The 23724-nt window shown below is 49.6% G+C and overlaps 1 long non-coding RNA gene and 1 other non-coding gene across 2 annotated transcripts in view; one reads left to right on the forward strand and one right to left on the reverse strand.

The window, feature by feature from the left end:
• Positions 1-5968, reverse strand: part of LOC141409338 (uncharacterized) — a 60976-nt gene extending 55008 nt beyond the window's left edge. Inside the window, exon 1 of the long non-coding RNA XR_012429492.1 lies at positions 5863-5968. This is a non-coding gene — a long non-coding RNA (uncharacterized lncRNA). The remainder of the gene's footprint in view (positions 1-5862) is intronic.
• A 1935-nt stretch (positions 5969-7903) lies between these two features.
• On the forward strand, positions 7904-7975 carry TRNAT-CGU (transfer RNA threonine (anticodon CGU)). Its single transcript has one exon. It is a non-coding gene; the product is annotated as a tRNA-Thr (tRNA).
• The last annotated feature ends 15749 nt before the right edge of the window (positions 7976-23724 follow it).

Genomic DNA, 23724 nt, shown 5'->3' on the forward strand with positions numbered 1-23724 from the left:
TCTCTACTAAAAATACAAAAATTAGCTGGGCCTGGTGGTGCACGCCTGTAATCCCCAGCTACTCTGGAGGCTGAGGCAGGAGAACTGCTTGAACCTGGGAAATGGAGATTGCAGTCAGCTGAGCTTGCACCACTGCACACCAGCCTGGGTGACAGAGTGAGACTTCGTCTCTTAAACATTGCAACCCAGAAGATTGTGTCATTTATGTACCAGGGATCTTAAAATACAAGGTCTAGGAAAAGGTCATTATCAAAATCGCTTCCTGAATAATGTGAGTAAAGGTCTGAGTTTTTGAAATGTATAATATGAATACACATAAAGGGAAATAAATGATTATTTCCTATATTGCAAAATGCATACCATCTATCATTCATCATGTGAGATTCTCCTACTACTTTACAGAAAGTAGCAACATATGTGAAGGAACTAATTTTGGACATTTACATATTGTATCTTACAAGCTCATAACACTAAAAAGAACCAAAGGAATTTGGTTTGATACCAGTACACTCCAACCCACAACACGCATCTCAAGCAGCTGGGTAAACATTGACCACGTTGTTACACAAAGGGTGAGGCTCATTATTTCCACCTCCTCTCAACTAACCCCACACAAAGCTAAAAATGAGAGAGACTCGAGCAAAAGCAAACATCACTCCTGGAGTCCAGTGGGACCGATGGCCAGCTCACTCACCAGTAAGCAGGTATTTTTAGCAGATAAGGCTGGTAAAATACAACACACAGAGGTCATCTGAGGAAAGCAATGGACCTTATATCCATGGCCAAGAACTCCACACGTGTGCATGAGGGACACGTGCAACAATGCAAGACAAGCTGTAATGAAGAAAAATTGGAAACAACCTAGGTGGCCAGCAGTAGGGGAATAATAATAATTATTATTATTTGAGATGGAGTTTTAATCTTGTCGCCCAGGCTGGAGTACAGTGGCATGATCCTGGCTTACCACAACCTCTGCCTCCTGGGTTCAAGCGATTCTCCTGCCTCAGACTCCCAAATACCTGGGATTACAGGCACGCACCACCATGCCTGGCTATTGTTGTATTTTTAGTAGAGACAGGGTTTCACCATGTTGGGCAGGCTGGTCTCAAACTGCTGACCTCAGGTGATCTGCCCACCTCAGCCTCTCAAAGTGCTGGGACTACAGGAGCGAGCTATAGCATCCAGCAGGGAATTATGAAAACTGTGGTGCAGTCACCTAGTGGATGAGAATGCAGCAAATAAGGAATGAGCTAGAGCCACAGGGAATATGGCTGGACCTCCAGTGGTCTGTAGAATCCAAAATATGTACATTAAAAAATGTGTATGGCCGGGCACGGTGGCTCACCTCTGTAATCCCAGCACTTTGGGAGGCCAAGGAGGGTGGATCACCTGAGGTCAGGAGTTCGAGGCCAGCCTGGCCAACATGGCGAAACCCCATCTCTACTAACAATACCAAAATTAGCCAGGTGTGGTGGCAGGCGCCTGTAATCTGTGCTACTCAGGAGGCTGAGGCAGGGAGAATCACTTGAAACCGGGAGACGGAGGTTGCAGTGAGCCGAGATCGTATCACTGCACTCCAGCCTAGGCAACAGAGCGAGACTCTGTCTCAACAACAACAACAAAAAAGTATACAATATGATACCATTTGTGGGGAGAAAAAAATCCTACCCAAAATTATTTCCTATGGATAAATAAATATCAACACAAAAGCAAAAGAAAAGATAATGTGATGATTCCAAGTAAACTCCTAACAGTGGTCAACCTTGAAAAAGAGGAGGAGGAAGGAGGGAAGAAGGGAATTTAGAGCTGGGAGGGTGGGGGCCCTGTGCTCCACGCAGGAAGAATGATAAGAGAAATAGCAATTTTGTTCTTTCACTGTCTACTGCTTCTTATATAGATCAACCCGTTGTCTACTCTGCATGCTAATGTTGTAGCTCAGATAATCTGGTTGACCTTTTTACAGCTTATCTGGGGGGGAAAAAAAGGAAAGGAAAAAAAGAACAAAACTTTTTATTATTCATAGCTGCCAACTTGATCTTGTTCTGGCTCTGGAACGAACCAATTTAAACAGATATTTTCCAAGGTTAGAGAGGTTCAAAGACTGATTTGATGAGGTGATACCAGGGCATCCTGTACAATTGTAATTTCTGTGCAGGAAAAAAATCTACTTTTCATCCCTGTAACATTTTGTGTGTAGTTGCCATTATTTGTTAAGGGTGTTGAAACAATCATCATCACCTCTCTTTTCAAGCCAGAAGATTTTTGGTTACATAGACCACACATCTCGCCGCATTCTGTCAGTGCTGACACAATTCCCACATGTGGTGGGGATTTTCACTTGGACAGGGTGTTAAAAGGAGGTGAATACAGTTACCATAATCATTCCAACTCCTCCTCCACTGAAAAATCACAGGAAACTCACATAATTCAATTCCAAAGAAATGAATTCAGAATTAAAGATTCACAGGCATCAGCATCAAACAATGGGGAAATGAAATATTCATGGATAGAAGATTCCATACTGTTAAGTCATCAATTTCCCCCAAATTCATCTGTAGATTCAACGCATTCCCCATCAAAATCCCAGAAGGCATTTTATAGAAACTGATGAGCCGATTCCAAGAATTATATGGAAATGCAAAGGATCTATTATAGGCAAAACAATTTTGTAAAAGAAAAACAAAGTGGAAGGATTTACAGCACTTGATTTTGAACCACTATAAATATGCAATAATCAAGACTGGTGGTAATTGCCATAAAGATGGACATATGGATCAACAGAGCAGAATAAAAAGACCAAAAATAGACCACACAGACACAGTTCATGGAATTTTAACAAAGGTACCCAGGCAATTCAATAGGGAGAGGGTAATCATTTCAACAAATGGTGCTGAGGCTGGGCACGGTGGCTCACACCTATAATCCAAGCACTTTGGGAGACCAAGACAGGAAGAACACTTGAGCACAGGAATTCAAGACCAACCTGGGCAACATAGCAAGATCCCCCACCTCCCCGACCTCTACAAAAGAATTTTAAAATTGGGGCCAGGAGAAGTGGCTCAGGCCTGTAATCCCAGCACTTTGGGAGGCTGAGGTGGGTGGATCACTTAAGGTCAGGAGTTCAAGACCAGCGTGGTCAACACGGTGAAACAGCATCTCTACTAGAAATACAAAAATTAGCTGGGTGTGGTGGCAAATGCCTGTAATCTCAGCTACTTAGGAGGCTGAGACAAGAGAATCCTTGAACCTGGGAGGTAGAGTTTGCAAGTGAGCAGAGATCATACGACTGCACTCCAGCCTGTGTGACAGAGCAAGACTTCATCTCCAAAAATAAATAAAAATAAAAAATTAGCCAGGTAGGTGTGGCGGCATGTGCCTCTAGTCCCAACTACTCAGGAGGCTGAGGCAGGAGGACCAGTTGAGCCCAGGGCTGAAGCAGGAGAATCACTTGAGCCCAGGAGTTAGAGGCTGCAGTGAGCTATGATCGTGCCATTGCACTCCAGTCTGAGTGACAGAGCAAGACCTGGTCTCTTTAAAAAACAAAAAGAACCCTGCCCATCCCTCACAACACAGGGCCCCTGCCTCAAGGAGCTGGGATACTGTGAGTAGCTAAGTGTGCCTTCTTTAAATAAAATCTTTATTTAGGGTGTTAGTAAAAAGCCTGCTGTCATGACCTCAGATGACCTAAATATCCAAGCCCAAGGGTTTTTTCTCTTCCACAAGCAAATGAATGTATCCAGGAATACTTTAAAGTAGTGCTTCCCAAAGTGAGGCCCTGGACCAGGGAGCAGCATCACCTGGGAGGTCAGAAAGGCAGCCCCACGGACCCAGCCCAGACTAACTGAATCAGCCTGCATTTTCATGAAACCTGCAGGTGCCACCCAGCCACCACCAAGGCTTACCTGACATAACGCAGGTGCCAGCCCCTCACAGGCCAGGAAGAGCCTCTGTTGCCCACCCTCATTCTGTGGAGGGCAGCAGGCACCAGGCACACGAGGTGAGCCGGGATGGAGGAACTGGGGGAAGCCCAGGTTGTCCCTGGAGCCAGAAAGTGTCTCGGAGACACTGCCATTGAATTGTTCAGAAACAATTTTTCAGACACCCACAGTTGTAGCTAAACCACTTTAGAGAGATACTGTATCCCCGTGGGGCTTAGGTTAATCAGGCACCATCAGGAAGGGAGAGAGGAAGTAAAAAGGCATTCAGCCTTCTAAGACCCTCAGGAGGTCTTTTGGAAAATCTGATAACGGCCGGGCACAGTGGCTCATGCCTGTAATCCCAGCACTTTGGGAGGCTGAGTCAGGTGGGTCACGAGGTCAGGAGCTCGAGACCAGCCTAACATGGTGAAACCCCATCTCTACTAAAAATACAAAAATTAGCCAGGTGTGGTGGCAGGCGCCTGTAATCTCAGCTACTCAGGAGGCTGAGGCAGGAGAATCGCTTGAACCCAGGAGGCAGACGTTGCAGTGAGCCGAGATTGCACCACTGCACTCCAGCCTGGGCGACAGAGTGAGACCCTGTCTCAAAACAAAAACAAAAACCCTGATAAATTGTGACATCCCTTTTCCAGGAAAACTACATACGCAGTTTATATATACTTTTGGGGAATTCACACATTTCCTGGGCTTGAGTGCGTGGGCTCAGGTTAAGAAATTTTTGAGACAGTCTCACTCCGTCTCGGCTCACTGCAACCTCTACTTCCTAGGTTCAAGCGATTCTCTTGCCTCAGCCTCCGGAGCAGCTGGGACTATAGGCGTATGCCAACACGCCCAGCTAACTTTTTGTATTTTAGAAGACACTGGGTTTCACCATGTTGCCCAGGCTGGTCTCGAACTCCTGAGCTCAGTCTACCCAACTCGGCCTCCCAAAGTTCTAGGATTACAGGCATGAGCCACCACACCCGGCCTAAGAATTTCTACTTTACAGACAGGCACAGGGAAATAGAGGTGCCAGAAAAAGCCAAAAAAGATTAAAGACATATATATGTATAGATATATAGATGATATAGATACAAACAAAATATATATCTAAAGTAGAAAAGAGTGCCTAAGTTTCTTTTTTTTTTTTTTTTTTTTTTGGAGACGGAGTCTCTCTCTGTCGCCCAGGCTGGAATGCAGTGGCCGGATCTCAGCTCACTGCAAGCTCCGCCTCCCGGGTTTACGCCATTCTCCTGCCTCAGCCTCCCGAGTAGCTGGGACTACAGGCGCCCGCCACCTCGCCCGGCTAGTTTTTTTTGTATTTTTTAGTAGAAACGGGGTTTCACCGTGTTAGCCAGGATGGTCTCGATCTCCTGACCTCGTGATCCGCCCGTCTCGGCCTCCCAAAGTGCTGGGATTACAGGCTTGAGCCACCGCGCCCGGCCAAGAGTGCCTAAGTTTCAACACAAAGGAAAAGTGGATGCTTATAAATTATTCAGGTCTAGGCAACTAAATGATACAGAAGCAAAAAAAGATGAAAAGTATTCCATCATGGCACTCGGCTTTGTCATCAGATCAATTCTGACATTTCCTCAATTAAAATATCGCCTTTCTAGTCCCTTGAAACCACCGTCTGCTTCAGCCAACGCTGGTTCCTCGCCCTAGCATTTGGGAGGCCTAGGATTGGGTCACAGTTGTGTGCCATCAGGACCTCACCTGGACCACGGACCCTGTCAGAGGACAGGGAATGTTTGCTTAACGTTTTTCACTAAGGGTGAACGATGGCCAATTCCTTATGACTGAGAAATGGAAGGTTTTGGCGAGATCACCAAAAGCCTTGCTGAAAGTTCAGCACTGGGACGTTTGTTAGTACAGTGGTTGGAGGGTTCCTAGAACCACGTGGAAGGGAATCGTACATGTTCGACAATACTTGTCGAGGACATACCTTGTGCAGACGCCAGGGCCAGAACAGACAGCTCCACGCTCCAGGTTATCTGTGATCCAGGGCTCCTCAGGTCTCCTTTTCACCTCCCAGATAAATTGGCTTATCAGCCCAACACCTGCCACCTGTGTGCTCTATTTTAGGGCTCACAAAGGGCCAGAGGGCCCCCTAGGCCCTGAGGATACAAAGGGCATCCCACCTGGCCATCAAGGTACATACGCCCCTTTTTCATGTGCCTGGGACACCTGAGGCTTTCAACTGCCTCCCTTCCCTCAGAAGACAAAGATTTTAAAAGTACCCGTTAAAATCCAATTTCCATTCTACCTGCCAGTTAGTTTTGGATTCAGCCCCCATGTGATTTTCCTTCATTTGCTAATTTCTTTTCATAAGCCTCTGCCACTTCAGCACTGTTAATTCCAATAACCCAATAAACACCCACCCTCCTGCCCCAACAAAAAAAGGGATGGGGACAGTGGAGCCAGTATTATCATCTGCTATTCAGAAGCAATGCTTGGTAGTGCACGTTTTCTGAAAATGTTCTCCAAGTCTTTCTTTTAATTGGGGAGCTACCCGGTGATTTGCACTTAGAGCGCCACAGCACTTCAGGTGCAAAGCCTCAGGGTTCCAGTCCTGATGCCTGGAGGGAAAATTATACCTTTTCTACTCACCTGCCCAAACCTTGACATTTAAAGCATCTCCCCGGTATTTTTCAGCTTCCTATTTGCCTATACACCTGCATGGTAGGCTGTGCACGTTCTTAGTATAGGCCCCTATATACCCTACCGCATCACTGGTACCAGCAGACAGGGACACACATAGCAGAATGTTCTGTGCGCAAAATACCTCCAGTCAACCTAATGCCCACCTTCCAGCAAGTTTAAATCAATTGTAGCACAGCCACTCAATGGAAAAGAGGTAGCTACTAGAGACTAAGGTAACCCACCCATGCATAATAATCCCACTAATTATAGTATATACTTTAGTACATATGATTTGCTATATTGTGTTAATATTACACAACATATGCATGAATAATAGAAATTGCTATATTTCTCAAACAATGCTATTAGTTGTGGTGATTAAACTGTATTACCTACCAAGAGCCATTCAATTAACACATCACACATTAATTCATGAAAACTCAAAGTGCAGAGAACAGTAAATCAGTCCGTTTGTGTGGAAATCAAAGGGCATGTCTGAATCTATAAATATGAGCGTGCACATTAAACTGTCAGATGCCTTGGGGCTGATTTAGCCGCCGAGTCTGCAGGTCTGGGCGGGAGAGAAGTTGCATTTCTAACAAAATCCCAGGTGCTGCTGCTCGTCTTGGGACCGGGGACACATCCAGGCTAAACAGGTAAATTGGGGGAAGAAGAAACTTTCGGTTTTTTGTTTGTTTATTTTTTTCTTTTCTTTGAGGCAAGGTCTCCCTCTGTCGCCCAGGCTAGTGTACAGTGGCGCGATCTCGGCTCCCTGCAGCCCCGAACTCCTCGGCTCAAGCGATTCTTCCGCCCTGGCCTCCCAAAGGCGGAAATTCCAGGAGCTTTTATTTTTTAAATCTCACGCCTCCATCCAGCAACCCTGGCTGGGCGTGGGATCCCTGCAAGGCGGCGGTGGACGGCCCGGAGTCGGGCTGATAAGGAAAACTGCCACCATTGAAAACTGCCACCATTCCTTGGCTTCCTGGGTGCCTCGCTCTAGAGGGGAAACTGAAGCTCCGAGTCGAGCCTGCCCGAGTCGCCACATCCCTGGCAGGGCTGGGATTCGAACCCGGCTTCTGAGACGCCGGCCGGCGCCCCGCCCGTGGGACCCTCGGGACACCGATCCAGCCGCGCCCGGGCTTCAGAGGTCCCCCAGCCCGTTGCGGGAGACGGAGGACCCCGCGAGCCGCGCCCCCGAGACCCCGAACCCGCCGGCGCGCGCCCGTTGAAGCTCCGCCCCGCCGGCCGCAACGGGGAAGGGGGCGGTGCGCGCTCGTGCCCGCCGAGCGAGCGCACGGGAGCAGCGCCAGGATAGAGGTTCGCGAAGCCGCCATCGTAACGCAGGCGCGGTGGCCAAGTGGTAAGGCGTCGGTCTCGTAAACCGAAGATCACGGGTTCGAACCCCGTCCGTGCCTGGTGTCCAGCCTTATCCTGTAGGGTGGAGACTTTTTAGGAGTGGTCGACTCCTACCGCATTCTGCGAGTAGATCCTTCCCCTTGGACTGCGGAACTGACCAACTGTTTTCCTTCAAGGGTTTGGGTTCAAGTTCCCCTGCTTCCCTCGCAGAACATAGAAGTCTGGGTGGTCCAGCCTCGGCGCGTCTGGGCCGCAAATCTGGCCAGCCCCGGCGATCGGCTCCGTACACACAGCTATCCCCGGGACACTTTATCCCCTGGGAGAAGGTGGTGGGCTCCGGGGGTGGGGCGGGACTCGCAAACTCAAAAGGTCGGCTGCAGATCATGGCCTCAGGGAAGCTCCAACACCCTTGGGGCAAGGAGACTTCCAGCTTCTGGCGTTTGGCTTAAGGGCTCCTCCACATTCTTCTGCACAGGAAAATCCAATTTTATCCGCTCTAACAAAAGCCCTGCCGTTGCCTGATACAGAGCCCACACCCAGAGTCAGCTGGTGTCTGTCTGGCTTGCTATTTTTGAAAGGAAATCCACTGTAGGCATTGCATTCGAAAAAGAAGCAACCCTGCCCAGGCTTGGAGCAATTCTGACACGCAAATCTGAAACCTCCCGCTCTGAGCCCCCGCTTGCCCCTCTGTAAAATGGGCGCTTGTGAGCAGCTGCCGGGAAAGGCTGCTGCTTGGGAGGCGGCCTCCGTAAATGGAGCTCCGGTCAGATCACACAGGTTTTCTTTGCATCACGAAGGATGCACCAAGGGGCTGCTGGAATGCCTTTGAAGACGTTATGCAATGACCCCAATCGAGGACCGCCGCATCGTGCACTCTGAAAAACCCAGCTTGAGTGAATTTGGGGAAGCCTTTATCAGTCTGAGATTCCTAACTGGAGGAGGCGTTCGTGGAGCGCCTGGTGTGTGCCTGGTGGAACTGGATTCTGGGCTTCCCTCGGTGAACTGGCCAGGCCAGAACGGGCTCTCGGGAGGTAACAGGGAGAGAGGGAAGGAGCAGGAGCTCCCGGGGTAAGTGTCCCCCTTCTACAGCAGGGGTTCCACACTAGTGAGCGTGCATCAGCCTCCCCTAGAGGGCTTGTTAAACACAGATTCTGCATTCAGCAGCTCGGAGCTGGGCCCAGGTCCTTTGCATTTCTAACGAGCTCCCTGGAGATGCTGATGTTGGACCGCACCTTGAGGACCACTGTTCAAACGAGAGCAATATTCTTTTTTTTTTTTTTTTTTTTTTTTTGAGACAGAATCTGGCTTTCTTGCCCAGGCTGGAGTGCAGTAGCACGATCTTGGCTCACTCCGAGATCTCCGCCTCCCGGGTTCAAGCAATCCTCCTGTCTTAGCCTTCTGAGTAGCTGGGATTACAGGCGTGCGCCACCACACCCGGCTAATTTTTGTATTTTTAGCAGAGACGGGGCTTCATCATATTGTCCAGGCTGGTCTCAAACTCCTGACCTCAAGTGATCCACCCACCTCGGCTTCGCGAAGTGGTGGGATTACAAGCGTGAGCCCCCACACTCGGCCATGACAGCCGTATTCTAAACCCAGGAAGGAGCCCGTGTGTAGACATGTATATAAATAGGTAAGTTAATGATATAAAAATAGCAAATACCAGTGCTTTTTACACTTCAATTTGGGGAATCTTGCTAAGAAGCAGGTTGTGACTCAGTAGGTCTAGAGTGGGGCCTGAGACGCCGCATTTCTAAGAAGTGTCTTAGGGTGATGCTGGTGCTGCTGGTCCCCAGGAGCGGTACACAAGGGGTGGAAGGGTACACACCAAAATAGCATCATCCCCTTGGAGGGAGGTAGACTAGGAGAGCTATTGAAAGGGTTCCTTCACTTCTTACCAGGTAAACGTGTGCTGTATATTGTTTGGGTTTTCTTCAAGATGATTTGTATTACATGTGCAATTTTTTTTCCAGAATCACTCTGTCCCTCAAAGCCCCCACCCTAACACAACAATAACCTTTTGGGACACAGGCAAATTAGAACAATTCAGAATTAAAGCGAAGAAATGTCGAATGTTCTCTTGTTTTCACTGGAGCATCTATTCATTTCTTTTTATTTTACTTCTTTTTTGGACACAGGGTCTCGTGCTATTGCCCAGGCTGGAGTGCAATGGTGCTATCATTGAGGCTCCCTGCAGCCTCAAACTCCTGGGCTCAAGCAATCCTCCCAACTTAGCCTTTCAAGTAGCTAGGACTACAGGCGCTAGCACCACACCTGGCTTTTTTTTCTTCTTCTTCTTCTTTTTCCTTTCGAGATGGGGTCTCGTTATGTTGCTCAGGCTGGTCTCAAACTCCTGGGCTCAAACGATCCTCCCACCTCAGCCTCCTGCCTCAGCCTCCCAAAGTGCTGGGATGACAGGCATGAGCCACCGTGCCTGGCCCATTCATTTCTTTTTAAAGAGGTGCCACAAAAGATCATGTATGGGCCAGGCACGTGGCTCACGCTGGTAATCCCAGCACCTTGGGAGGCTGAGGAGGGTGGATCACTTGAGGTCAGGAGTTCAAGACCAGCCTGGCCAACATGGTGAAATCCCATCTCTACCAAAAATACAAAAATTAGCCGGGCATGGTGGTGCGTGACTGTAGTCCTGGCTACTCAGGAGGCTTAGGCAGGAGAATCGCTTGAACCCAAGGAGGCAGAGGTTGCAGTGAGCCAAGATTGCACTACTGCACTCCAGCCTGGGTGACAGGAGTGAAACTCCATCTCAAAAACAAACAAACAACAACAACAAAGACAAACACTGCTCCTGGGCAGGTAGGTCAATATCTGTGAAGAGCATGGAATTGTCCACCCAGATGTGCTGTCCTTGTCTTTCTGTCCCCATCCACAGAGTAGACCAGCACTCCTTCTCTGTGACATCACCCGGGGAGAGAGCCCATTCTCATCCATCCCCACCACTGCCTGTCTGCATCAGGTGGAGAATGTATTAGAAAAACACAATTTACATAATGTACTGTAGATACCATTTATGCAAAAAAAATTTACACAAAATGACTAAGGATATATATATGTGTGTATGAAGAAGTGATTGCTGTTTTTTTTTTTTTCAAGCCTGAAAGATGACACCTAGGTCTCAAAACTGTAACTTCTGCTTGAAATCTGGGGGTGCCTGAGCTGCAAAAGCAGTTTGGCACACGCTGCAGTATGGGAAACTAGTGAGCTAAATCCTTGATACAGGTTCTGTTTAGACTGAAACAGGCGAAGTTGATCATGCGTCTGAATAAGCAAGACATGTTGTGTTCATTTAAACCACTTGTGTTCATGAATCTATAAAGCCATGTTTGGACTTCTATAACTTCTGTGTGAATTTCATGTCTGAAAGTCACCTTGAAGTCCACTCTCTTTGTTCTTTGCAGAATCAATCCCTCGCCTCTGTTGGGCGTGTAAAGGGAAGATAAGAAGGGCTCTGATGCTGGGGTTGGGGAGGAGAGGCAGGTGAGACAGAGCCTAGAGAGATGCTTAGGGACCCCAGCATGCAAAAATGACCATGCGGGAGGGAGGAGGTAGATTTGCATAAGAAGCCCGTGGCTTTCTGGGAAAGAAGGAATTAAACTCCTCTAACCCACCTGTCTGTTATGTACAGTTAGTGGCAGAATAGGGTTCCACAGAACTTTTCATTTATTTATTTTGTAGAGATCGAGTCTTGCTCTGTTGCCCAGACTGGAGTGCAGTAGCACAGTCATAGCTCACTGCAGCCTCAAACTCCTGGGTTCAAACAGTCCTCCTGCCTCAGCTTTCCAAGTAGCTGTGACTACAGGTGTGCACCACCACGCCTAGCCTAACAGGACTTCTGAAGCAAGAGAGAAAGGCAAGGTTTCTGTGAGGATCCTAGCTTTAGCAAGGACGGGCAGTTTGTCAACAGTGGCAGTGCAGGAGCAAGTTTAACAATACACCTTGTGGAGGCATGAAGCAAGAGCAGTGCTAGAGTCCGCTCTGCCCCTACATCTCTTGGGAACTGGTGGGAGCCTTGGACTGGCCACATGAACGGCTCCGTGCCTCAGTTTCTCCCGTTGCAAATTCGGAATGACACACATTAACTGGCTTCCTCTGTCATGGAGTTCTTCTGATGACAACATTTTAAACATCCGCCACCCAGGACGGTTCAGTAAATGCTGACCCATCAATGTCGTGATATGGTAGGAAGCCATTTAAAGGAATGATTGATGGGTTGATCTGACATGATAATGAATATAGTTAAGTGAGAAAAGTTGATAGTCTGGTTTTTCTGTTTGTTTGTTTGTTTTGTTTTAAAGATGTCTGGAGGTGTAATTGATATACCAGAAAGCTGCACATATTTAATGTGTATAATTCGATGCATTTGGACATATGCATGCACCTGTTGACAGTCTCACCACAATCAAGAATCAAGTATTACCTTGTAATCCCAGCACTTAGGGAGGCCGAGGCAGACTGATCACTTGAGGCCAGGAGTTCAAGACCAGACTGGCTGAAATGGTGAAAACTCATCTCTACTAAAAATACAAATATCACCCGGGTATGGTGCGCCCATAGTCCCAGCTACTCAGGAGGCTGAGGCGTGAGAATCATTTGAACCCAGGAGGCGGAGGTTGTAGTGAACTGAGAGAACGCCACTGCACTCCAACATGGGCAACACAGCAAGACTGCCTCAAAAAAAAAATCAAGGTAATAAATATATCCATCATCTCCAAAACTTTCCATGTGTCCTTTTGTGTGTGGAGTAAGAATATTTAACGTGGGATCTACCCTCTTAACCAATGTTTATGTGCACTGTATCCTATTGTTAGCTATATACAGCAGATCTCTCAAACTTATTCATCTTGTATCACTGATTTTTGATATCTTGTTTTTGTAAAAATAAATATACATTTGTCATGACATATGTGTGTATATGTGTGTTGGTTTTGGTTTCTTGGAGTGTAGAGAAAGTCCATACCCCTGTGAAGGCTTCGCCACGCCTCATGCTGTTGATAATATCTCCAGGAGGGGTGAGAAGTGGGGAGGAAATTGCAGAGAAAATTCCAAGTTTTTTCCTAGTATTATGGCCTTGGCAAAGAGATGCTATATGGCTTTTGGATTCACTATTTTTGCAGCAAAACGTAGAAAGTTAACAACAGAAAAAAGAGAAAATATAAAGAGTAATCAGGTCTCTGGGCTCTGGGGAGCAGAGTAATCAGGTCTCTGGGCTCTGGTTAACAGGGAGTGGCCACTTGCACGGGGATGATGCTAAGTTCCCAGTGCAAAAGCCCCGCTGCCCTGTCATCGCGCTGACCCTCTCCAAGGGGAGGCCTCCCGTCCCCCTGCCCTGTCAGACTTCCCATCTGGGCTGACATCATGCGCTTAGGAAACCTACATTCAAGAATTAGAAATGGAACTCTTAATAAGGGAGCGGGTGGTTTGTAGACGTACATGGGCTGAGAACCACATTTCAAAACCAGAAGTGTATTTCAGGCGTGAGTAGCACTTAAAAGAAAATATTGTGGCAGGCCCCTGGAAGCAGCAGACGTTGTTTATATCACATCAACTTGAGTTTTGCTGAGCAAATCACCAGGCTGGCGCACAATGAACGTTTCCCACCATTCCGGGGTTTTTTTTTTTTTTTTTTTTTGGCTTCCACCCTGCCCTTCTAATTCAGGTGAGCAAGCTGACTTTTACTTGCTGTGGGTAAAAAAGAACCCCCAAACTTAGGCCTTGCTAAATGCAAAACCTGTAACAGTTCTTGAAACACACAAATAACAAGCCCCTCATCTTCCTTTGAGAAGGATGGTAAATAGACTCTAGGATGCCCCCAAGTTATCCCTGTCTTCTGAGAATCATGCCCGTCCCCTACTCCTCGGACAGTGATATGAGCAAGCAATAAACATGTATTGTGCTAAGCCACTGAAAGATTGGGGTTGTCTGTAACAGCAGCTAGCATACCCTCACAACAAATATACCACTATTCTGCCCCAAGTGACTGTGGCCCTGTGGGAACACAGGCTCTTTGCTGCCAAATCTTTGGATCATCCACTTTTTTTAGAAGCGGCCAGAAATCTGGATTTTTAAAATATGAAATTTCCTGATTTAAAAATGTTGGCCACTAAGTCAAATTTATTATTATTTTTAAAGGCTCCACAGGCCAAATGAAACACATATGTGGGCTCAACTTAGCCTGCAGGCTGCCAAGTGCAACCTCTGGTCAAAAAACTTTAAATGCAGCAGCATTTATTTTTAAGTTGGTATTGGTCTGAGAGTCGGTGCCGCAACCCTAGTCATGTGGGTTCCAGAGAAAAGTTCTATGCTGATAGGGAACTTGATCAATTCTTCCATTTCCACTTGGGTTAGAATTATGTTAGTGTTTTTTGTTTTTTTTAGACAGAGTTTCCCTCTGTCACCCAGGCTGCAGTGCAGTGGTGTGATCATAGCTCACTGTAGCCTCGAACTCCTAGGCTCAAGCAATCCTCCTGCCTCAGCCTCTCAAGTAGCTGAGACTACAGGCGCATGCCACCAGGCCCAGGTACTTAAAAAAATTTTTTTTAGTAGAGACTAGGTCTGACTATGTTGCCCAGGCTGGTCTTGAACTCCTGCGCTCAAGCGATCCTCCTGCCTCAGTCTCCCAAAGTGCTGGGATTACAGCCGTAAGCTACTGTGCCTGGCCTTCCTCTAGTTTCTTGACACACTTTGGCCACTCTGCCAAAACTCTGAGGCTAACTTTTCCTCCCTGGGTGACCAGGTCCAGCCAGGCCAGGCTGGCCCAGGCTGGCCCACCCAGCTAGACCAGTGCCTCCTCCACTTTGATTTCAGTGGACTGAGTGGCAAAGATGAAGCTGAAACCAGAGACAACCGACTATGTCTCAAAGGAGAGAAGAGAGCACTCCAGGCACTTCTACATCTACTCATAGCATATGCAGGCACAACCGTTTATCCACATTTAATAGCAAATGATAATTGCTACAATTTATTGAGCACTTAGTACATGCCAGACCATACACGCAGTTATGGGTACCATGCAACTTAACCCTTTCACATCCCTGTCGTTGCTACCAAGGGATCTGAAACTCGAAAGGGCTAAGAATTGATCCCAGGTCACGGCTGCATTTCTGGTACCTCTTTTCATGGTGAAGCCAGGCTCTGAACCAGCCTCTGGAGTGACTGTGGCGTCACCGCCTTAGCCGGCGAGGATCTTCTTCCCAGCCCACCAGGAACCATGGACCCTTTTGTAGATCTGGGGCAGTTTGTCTTTCTGTCCACCCAGCGCCTGGAGCTCTTGGCCTCCTGGGAGCCCTGCCATCACCACAGGGGGAAGGCACTGCAATCCCAACCCCATTCCCTCCCTCCCTTCTTTTTTTTTTTTTTTTTTTTTTGTGAGACAGAGTCTTGCCCTCTCACCCAGGCTGGAGTGCAGTGGCACAATCTTGGCTCACTGCAACCTCCACCTCCTGGGTTCAAGCGATTCTCCTGCCGCAGCCTCCCAAGTAGCTGGGATTATAGGCACCTGCCACCATGCACAGCTAACTTTTTGGTATTCTTTAGTAGAGACAGGGTTTCGCCATGTTACCAGGCTGGTTTCAAACTCCTGACCTCAAGTGATCCACCCACCTCAGCCTCCCAAAGTGTTAGGATTACAAGTGTGAGCCACTGCACCAGGCTTCTTCTTTTTTTTTTTTTTTTTTTTTTTTTTGAGATGGAGGCTGGAGTACAGTGGCATGATCTTGGCTCACTGCAGCCTCTGCCTCCCAGGTTCAAGCGATTCTCCTGCCTCAGCCTCCCAAAGAGCTGGGACTGCAGGTGTGCACTACCACGCCCAGCTAATTTTTATGTTTTTAGTAGAGATGGAGTTTCACCATGTTGGCCAGGCTGGTCTCCAACTCCTGGCCTCAGATGATCCACCTACCTTGGCCTCCCAAAGTGCTGGGATTACAGGCATGAGCCACCGTGCCTGGCCTGTCATTCATTTTCTAACACACCTTCATTGTGCCCCACCATGTGCTAGACCTGGCATGGTGCCAGGGCTGCTGGTCACGAGAGATGGGTTGCCTCCCCCAGGGGATTCACAGACAAATGGCAGGGGACTAATGAATGTGATCATAAGAAAAGGACCGACACAGGCCAGGAACAGTGGCTTCAGCCTGTAATCCCAGCACTTCAGGAGGCCAAGGCAGGAGGATCACTTGAGCCCAGGCATTCAAGACCAGTCTGGGCAACAGAGTGAGACCTCATCACTACTAAAAATGAAAAAATTAGCTGGTGGTGGCCAACGTGTCTGGAGTCCCAGCTGCTAGGGAGGCTGAGGTGGGAGGATCACCTGATCCTGGGAAGTCGAAACTGCAGTGAGGTGAGATGGCACAACCACACTCCAGCCTGGGCGATGGGAGTGAGACCCTGTCTCAAAAAAAGAAAAGAAAAAAGAAAAGGACAGACGCACATGGGCATGAGCAGAGATAGCAGTCACCTAACCAAAGCTCCTGGTGGGGCTTGGAAGGCGTGGAGGAGATGCCCGGGGGGTGGGGACGGGGGCTAGCAGAAGATGCTCCAGACACAGACACCTTAGCATCAATGACATAGAGGCATCTGTTCAAAAGTGGGGGTACCCGGGCTGGGTGAGATGGCTCATGCCTGTAATCTCAGCACTTTGGGAGGCCAAGGCAGGTGGATTACCTGAGGTCAGGAGTTGGAGACTAGCCTGGCCAAGATGGTGAAACTCTGTCTCTACTAAAAATATGAAAATTAGCCAGGCATGGTGGCACACACCTCTAATCCCAGTTACTTGGGAAGCTGAGGCAGGATAATTGCTTGAGCCCAGGAGAGGGAGGTTGCAGTGAGCCGAGATCATGCCACTGCACTCCAGCCTGGCTGACAGAGCGTGATTCTGTCTCAAAAAAAAAAAAATAATAACGTGGGGGTACCCAAAGGGGGACCTTGTACAAGTCACTTCCTGTCTTTGTCTTCTCTGCCTTTGGAAGCTATTAGGATGCCCCAGGGAGCTGTCAACACCACCCTTGGGGCTGAGCATGAGGGGGCTGGCAGTTCACACTCAGTTTCCCAGCATCCTTCTAGCAGTTTCTGGACTGAGGAGCCTGAGCAAGTAACTGCACTGCTGTGGCCTCAGTTTCCTCATCTGTCAAATGGTAATAAATGACAGTTCCTGCTTTGCAGGGTTGCTTTGATGGTGAAGTGGTCTCAGGTGTAGAAAATGCCGAGCACGCAGTCAGGACATGATAAAAGCTTGGCACTATCACAGGCTCTGCCCCGAAGGCCAACCGCACAGAGCAGAAGCATCTACAGCTCTGACTTGCCCTGTGTTTTTCATTCCACACAGCAAAGTTAAGCTGAGGTCCACAGGGACCTGGAATTTTATTTTACTCTATTATTATTGTTATTATTATTTTCTTTCCTTTTTTTTTTTTTTTTGAGACGGAGTCTTGCTCTGTCACCCAGACTAGAGTGCAGTGGCGCGATCTAGGCTCACTGCAAGCTCTGCCTCCTGGGTTCATGCCATTCTGCTGCCTCAGCCTCCTGAGTAGCTGAGATTACAGGCACCCACCACCACACCCAGCTAATTTTTTTGTATTTTTAGTAGAGACAGGGTTTCACCGTGTTAACCAGGATGGTCTCGATCTCCCGACCTCATGATCCACCTGTCTTGGCCTCCCAGAATGCTGGGATTATAGGCTTGAGCCACCGTGCCTGATCATTATTTTCTTTCTTATTTTAAGAAACTGGTGACTCTGTATATCTGATTTTTTTTTTTTTTTTTTTTTTGAGATAGGGTATCACTCTGTCGCCCAGGCTGGAGTGCAGTGGCACTATCACAGCTCACTGCCAGCTCAACCTCCAGGGCTCAAGTGATCCTCCTGCCTCGGTCTCCTGAGAAGCTGGGAATACAGGCATGTGCCACCAAACCCGGCTAGTTTTTTCATTTTTATTTTTGTAAAGACAGGATCTCACTACACTGCCCAGGCTGGTCTTGAACTCCTGGGCTCAAGCAATCCACCTGCCTCGAGCTTCTCAAAGTGCTGGGATTACAGGTGTGAGCCACTGTGCCCAGCCTGGAATTTTTTTTTTTTTAGACTGAGTCTCTATCTATTGCCCAGGCTGGAGTGCAGTGGTACCATCTCGGCTCACTGCAACCTCTGCCTCCCAGGTCTAGCGATTCTCATGCCTCAGCCTCTGAGTAGCTGGGATTACAGGCACCCGCCAACACTTCCAGCTAATTTTTGTATTTTTAGTACAGACAGGGTTTCACCATGTTGTCCAGGCAGGTCTCAAACTTCTGACCTCAAGTGACAAGTGATCCACCTGCCTCAGCCTCCCAAAGTCCTGGGATTACAGGCATGAGCCACCGTGCCTGCGGTGTGGAATTTCTTTTTTTTTTTTCTTTCTTTTTTTGAGACAGAGTCTTACTCTGTCACCCAGGCTGGAGTGCAGTAGCGCGATCTCTGCTCACTGCAACCGCCGCCTCCTGGGTTCAAGCGATTATCCTGTCTCAGCCTCCTGAGTAGCTGGGATTACAGGCGCCCACCACCATGCCCAGCTAATTTTTGTATTTTTAGTAGAGACAGGGTTTCACCATGTTCGTCAGGCTGGTTGCAAACTCCCAACCTCATGATCCGCCTGCCTTGGCCTCCCAAAGTGGGGATTACAGGCATGAGCCACTGTGCCTGGCCTCTGGAATATTTTTATAAGGCCCTGGATGACTTTAAGGAAGGGTAGGCAGCTCTTGTCATCTGACATCTCAGCTCCGAGGGCCTGGGCCACAGAAAGTTGGTCTTACTTTACCGCCCTTGACCCCAATTTCTGCTGTTACTGGCAGAGGAGCAAATACCATCAAGGCAGGTGGGCAAGGGCACAATGAAAGGCCTCCCAGTCACCCCCTGTCAAGGGTCCAAGGCTGAGGTGGGTGAAGACACTTCTGGTTTCTAGGTAGCTTTGGATCTATCTTGTAAGAGCCACTTGACCTAAAATCTTGTATTCAGAAAGATTTTTAGACTAGATTCCTTTTTTTAGAGACAAGATATTGCTCTGTCACCCAGGCTGGAGTGCAGTGGCACGATCACAGCTCACTGCAGTCTCAAACTCCTGGGTTCAAGTGATCCTCCAGCCTCAGCCTCACAAGCAACTGGGACTACAGGTACCCACCAGCCACTGGGCTTGCTTGCTTTCCTCTTCTCTTTTCTTTTTTAATTTTCTTTTATTTTCTTTCTCTACCTTTCTTTCCTTCCTTCCTTCCTTCCACTTTCTCCTTCCTTCCTTCCTTCCTTCCTTCCTTTCCTTCCTTCTTTCTTTCCTTCTTTTTCTTCTTTCTTTTCCTTCCTTCCCTCCCTCCCTCCCCTCCTCTTTCTTTCTCTCTCTCTCTCTTTCTCTCTTTCTTTCTTTCTACATAGGGGTCTCACCATGTTTCCCAGGATGATCTTGAGCTCTTGGCTTCAAGTGGTCCTCCTTCCACCAATGCCTGAAGTTCCATCGTCATGGGCGTAAGCCACTGCATCAGGCCTAGCTTCGTTTCTTCATGTTCTCTCCAGAATATCACAGGGTGGGCACGGCCTTCTTCTGATGTGGTTGAACGAGAAAGCCATCACAACACTTCAAACTGTGTCCCAAACTGGGCGCAGTGGCTCACGCCTGTAATCCCAGCAGTAAGAGAGGCCGAGATGGGCAGATCACTTGAGGTCAGGAGTTTAAGATCAGCCTCACCAACATGGCGAAACCCCATCTCTACTAAAAATACCAAAAGAAATTAGCTGGGCGTGGCGCACGCCTCTAATCCCAGCTGCTTGGGAGGCTGAGGCAGGAGAATTGCTTGAACCCAGGAGGCAGAGGTTGCAGTGAGCTGAGATCGTGCCACTGCACTCCAGCCTGGGCAACAAGAGCGAAACTCAAAATAAATAAATAAATAAATAACCACCAAAAAACCAAACTGTCCCAAGGATACCTCTGGAAGCACCTATATTCCACCATTGTCCCATGGCTAGCATCACCATATGGCAATGGACTTGTGTGTCTGTTTTTTATAAGCCTACATTTGTTCAATCCAAGTGTTTAAAACCTATCATACAATACTTTCTGTCTGTTCGCTTGGGAAGTTTCTCATTGCGAGTATTTTGGGAGGCTTGGGAGGTGGCGGTAACTGGGTGCTGGTACCCTCCTGTCCTCCTTCCCCAGGCCTCAAGGAAAGCGCCCATAGGCAAGGCCTGCGCCCACTCTCTCTGTGTGGGCCTGGGAGCCCGGAGTCCAGGCCTTTCCCAGAGGCTCAGCACAGCTGCGGCCCTCCAGGGTTCCTTCTGCCTGGTGTGGCTGCTCCCTAGTTCTGGCTGGGGCCTTGGCATCACCCTGGGGCCAGAAACCTGGGTGCGGGTGGGGCTTCCTCCTGGGAGAAGGCCAGGGTGGGCCTCCGGGGCTTCCGGCCCAAGAGCGAGCTGTTTTCCGGAGTCTGGCAGTGCTTCCACTGCTAAACTGGATTTCAGGCCGCCACTCGCTTGAGTCACGGGGAAGCGAAGCCAGGCCTGGCAACGGCAGGCCTCAGAAGGATCCAGGGGGCATCTCCGATGGGGATTTCAATTGCAAGATAAAGGCAGGGCCCTGGCTGCCTTTGGTGGCCTGGTTTTTCCTTCTGCACTGATCCAGGTGTCCCAGAGCCCAGGCAGGGCCTGAACTGGACAGATGAGGTGAGCTTCCAGAATCTTGTGACTCAGGGCACAGAGGTGGGTGGGGGCAGCACCTGGAGGCCCCCGAGCCAGCACTGCTACAGCTATTTCAGTTCTCCAGAGGGGCCGCCTGGGCCGTTACACATGCCGTGCCTGCTGCGCCGACTCCACCCCTCCCACCAGCCCAGTGTATTCCTTTTTTTGAGACAGAGTCTCGCTCTGTCGCCCAGGCTGGAGTGCAATGGTGCGATCTCGGCTCACTGCAACCTCTACCTTCCGGATTCAAGCGATTCTCCCACCTCAGCTTCCCGTGTAGCTGGGACTACAGACACGCGCCACCATGCTCGGCTAATTTTTATAGTTTTAGTAGAGACAGGGTTTCACCATGTTGGCCAGGCTGGTCTCGAACTCCTGACCTCAAGTGATCCTTGGCCTCCCAAAGTGCTGGGATCACAGGTGTGAGCCACTGCACCCAGCCCCAGTGTTTTCCTTTTTCACAGTTTCAGCTCAGACATCCCCTCCTCCAGGTGACAGCACCAAGCTCACCAATCACTGTTGCCATGTACTCCTAAAGGAAGTCTGTCTCAGGCAATCCCCCTAAAAGTCCTATAAGGCAGGCCTTGTGACTCCTACTTTACCAAGGAGGAAACAGAGGCCCAGAGAGGTGAAGCAGTGCCTGGAGTCCCCCAAGCTGGCGACACGCAGCAGGGGGAGACACAGCCTCTCTCTTTAAACACAGCTTGAAAGAAGAGCGGGCGAGGATGCTGCAGGCTGGATGGAGACAACTCCTACAGGAAGGGCCAGGGTAGGACACCCCCAGCCCAGCCTCGCTCTGTCGTGGTGTCCTGGACCATAAGGGCAGCGAAGGGCTCACCTGTTGACTCAAGTCTCTCCCTGAGACGTCTAGTTCCTCAAGGGCAGGGACCTGTGCTGTTTATCACCTTAGCTCTAGGGGCTGTAGCAGCAGCTCTGTGCCTGGCACACAGAGGGCCAGCAGGTATTAGCTCCATGAACAACTGACCTCTAAGCTTCAGTCTTTTCTATTTTTATTTTTGAGACAGAGTCTCGCTCTGTCACCCAGGCTGGAGTGCAGTGGCACAATCTTGGCTCACTGCAGCCTTCGCCCCCCAGGATCAAGCCATTCTCCTGCCTCAGCTTCCTGAGTAGCTGGGACCACAGGTGCTCACCACCATGCCCTGCTAACTTTTTTGTATTTTTAGTAGAGATGGGGTTTCAGCATGTTGTCCAGGCTGGTCTCAAACTTCTGACCTCAAATGATCCACCCGCCTCAGCCTCCTAAAGTGCTAGGATCACAGGCATGAACCACGGTGCCTGGCCTAGCCTCAGTCTTTTCATCTGGAAAATGGGTTAGTTCAGTAAGCTACTATTCTCCATGTGCTTAGGTCTTCTGGGGGTGGAGTGGGGGGAATGGGGACTGTTAAATTATCAGTGATCAGCTGTTGCCTTTTTTGCTACATTTCCTCTCCAAGTTGCTATTAGAAAAACCATCCTGGGGTCCCCCAGCCCAGGGTCCAGAGTGAACACAGCCTTCCTTGCCTCCCCTAGAGCAAGGAAGAAACCCCTCCAGTTTTCTGAAATTAGGGCCCAAAGAGGAAAAGGGGACATGAGCAAGTTCTGTGCATCGGCTGCAAGATAAGAAAGACGACCGATAATCCCAACATTTTGGGAGGCCAAGGCGGGCGGATCACCTGAGGTCGGGAGTTCCAGACCAGCCTGGCCAACATGGTGAAACCCCGTCTCTACTAAAAATACAAAAATTAGCTGGGCGTGGCGACGACTGCCTGTAATCGCAGATACGGAGGCTGAGGCAGAATCACCTACACCGGGGCGGCAGAGGTTGCAGTGAGCCGAGATCGCGCCATTGCACTCCAGCCTGAGCAACAGGAGCGAAACGCCGTATCAAAAAATAAAAATAAAAAAAGAAGAAAGAAAGAAAGAGGACAGAGAGGGCAAGGACACCACAGACAGGAGGAGAGGAGTCCAGCTCACTCCCCCTGGCTGGTTGGGTGCTGTGTTCTGTGAGTGTGACCCATGTTGGCCAACAGAGGACAGCAAAATACATTTTTTATGATCCTGGGAGGTTCAGGCCAGTCACGTTTTCGCGCAGAGAGGCGGGGCGGTGGAGAGGGACAAGTCATGTCTCAGTTATGTGGATTCTCTTTGCGAAAGAGGGGCCACTTCTGCAATGGATTTGGGGGTCCCTGGGCAGGCGTGTGGGTGGGGCAGATTTTAGGAAGGGGATGAGCTGCTGTGGGGGCGTCTCCCTTACTGCGGGAAATGGAAAGTATTACAGCTATGGCTGGTGAGAGTGTCAGTGCCAGAGGCCAGGTCTTTGCCAGGTGGAGAGGACACCCTTATGCCCTACCCCCAAGTTCCAGCACCTCTCCAAGAGCCCTTGGCCCCGGAAGCAGCAACAAAGTGACACTGGACTGGGGAGGAGGAAGCACAACTTTATTTTCTGGCCCGAAGGTGGGTTGGTATTTGGAGGAGTTCTTGGGAACACAGTGTGTCTGTGCAGTTTCAACCCTGGGGATCCAGGGACTCCAGCCATCCGAGAGGACGTGAGGAAACGTCCTGGGGTGGGTGTAAGAGGCTGGGAGACCCCGCCTGATGCTGCTCCTACTTTTACTGTTTGTTCACGGGGTTGTGTGTGTGGGGGGATAGGGGGGTGCTGAAAATTGGGGGAAGGGCCAGAAGCGCCAGCTGGCAGTGGCACTGGGTGTTCCCGAAAGAGGGGGGTAGACCGGGTCTGAATCTTCAGTGGATGCACCCCCAGCTCCGGGATACCTCAAGTGCCTTTGGAGGACTCCCGCACGCCCCTCGGGAGGGAAGTCCGGCCTCGGTTCCGTCTCTGGGCTGCGGTGGTACTGGAAGTGGGGACTCTTTCCCCCTCCTCCGTGCCCCTAGTTTGAAGCACCCCGGGCTCTGCCCCCCGCCCCCAGGTCGAGGCTGACGTCGCCGCCGCATTTCTAGGAATGCCCCTATCCGCTGACTATATTTGGCGAGGGTTTCTAGGAAGGCGCCCCCCCACCCCGGCCCCCGCCCCCACTCCCACCCCCACCCCCACCCCTACCCCCACCCGGGCGGGCGCGCTCGGCTTCCAGGCTCTTGCCCTCTCTCCCGGG

Source organism: Macaca fascicularis, chromosome 20, assembly GCF_037993035.2.
Source record: "Macaca fascicularis isolate 582-1 chromosome 20, T2T-MFA8v1.1".
Classification (NCBI taxonomy): Eukaryota; Metazoa; Chordata; class Mammalia; order Primates; family Cercopithecidae; genus Macaca; species Macaca fascicularis.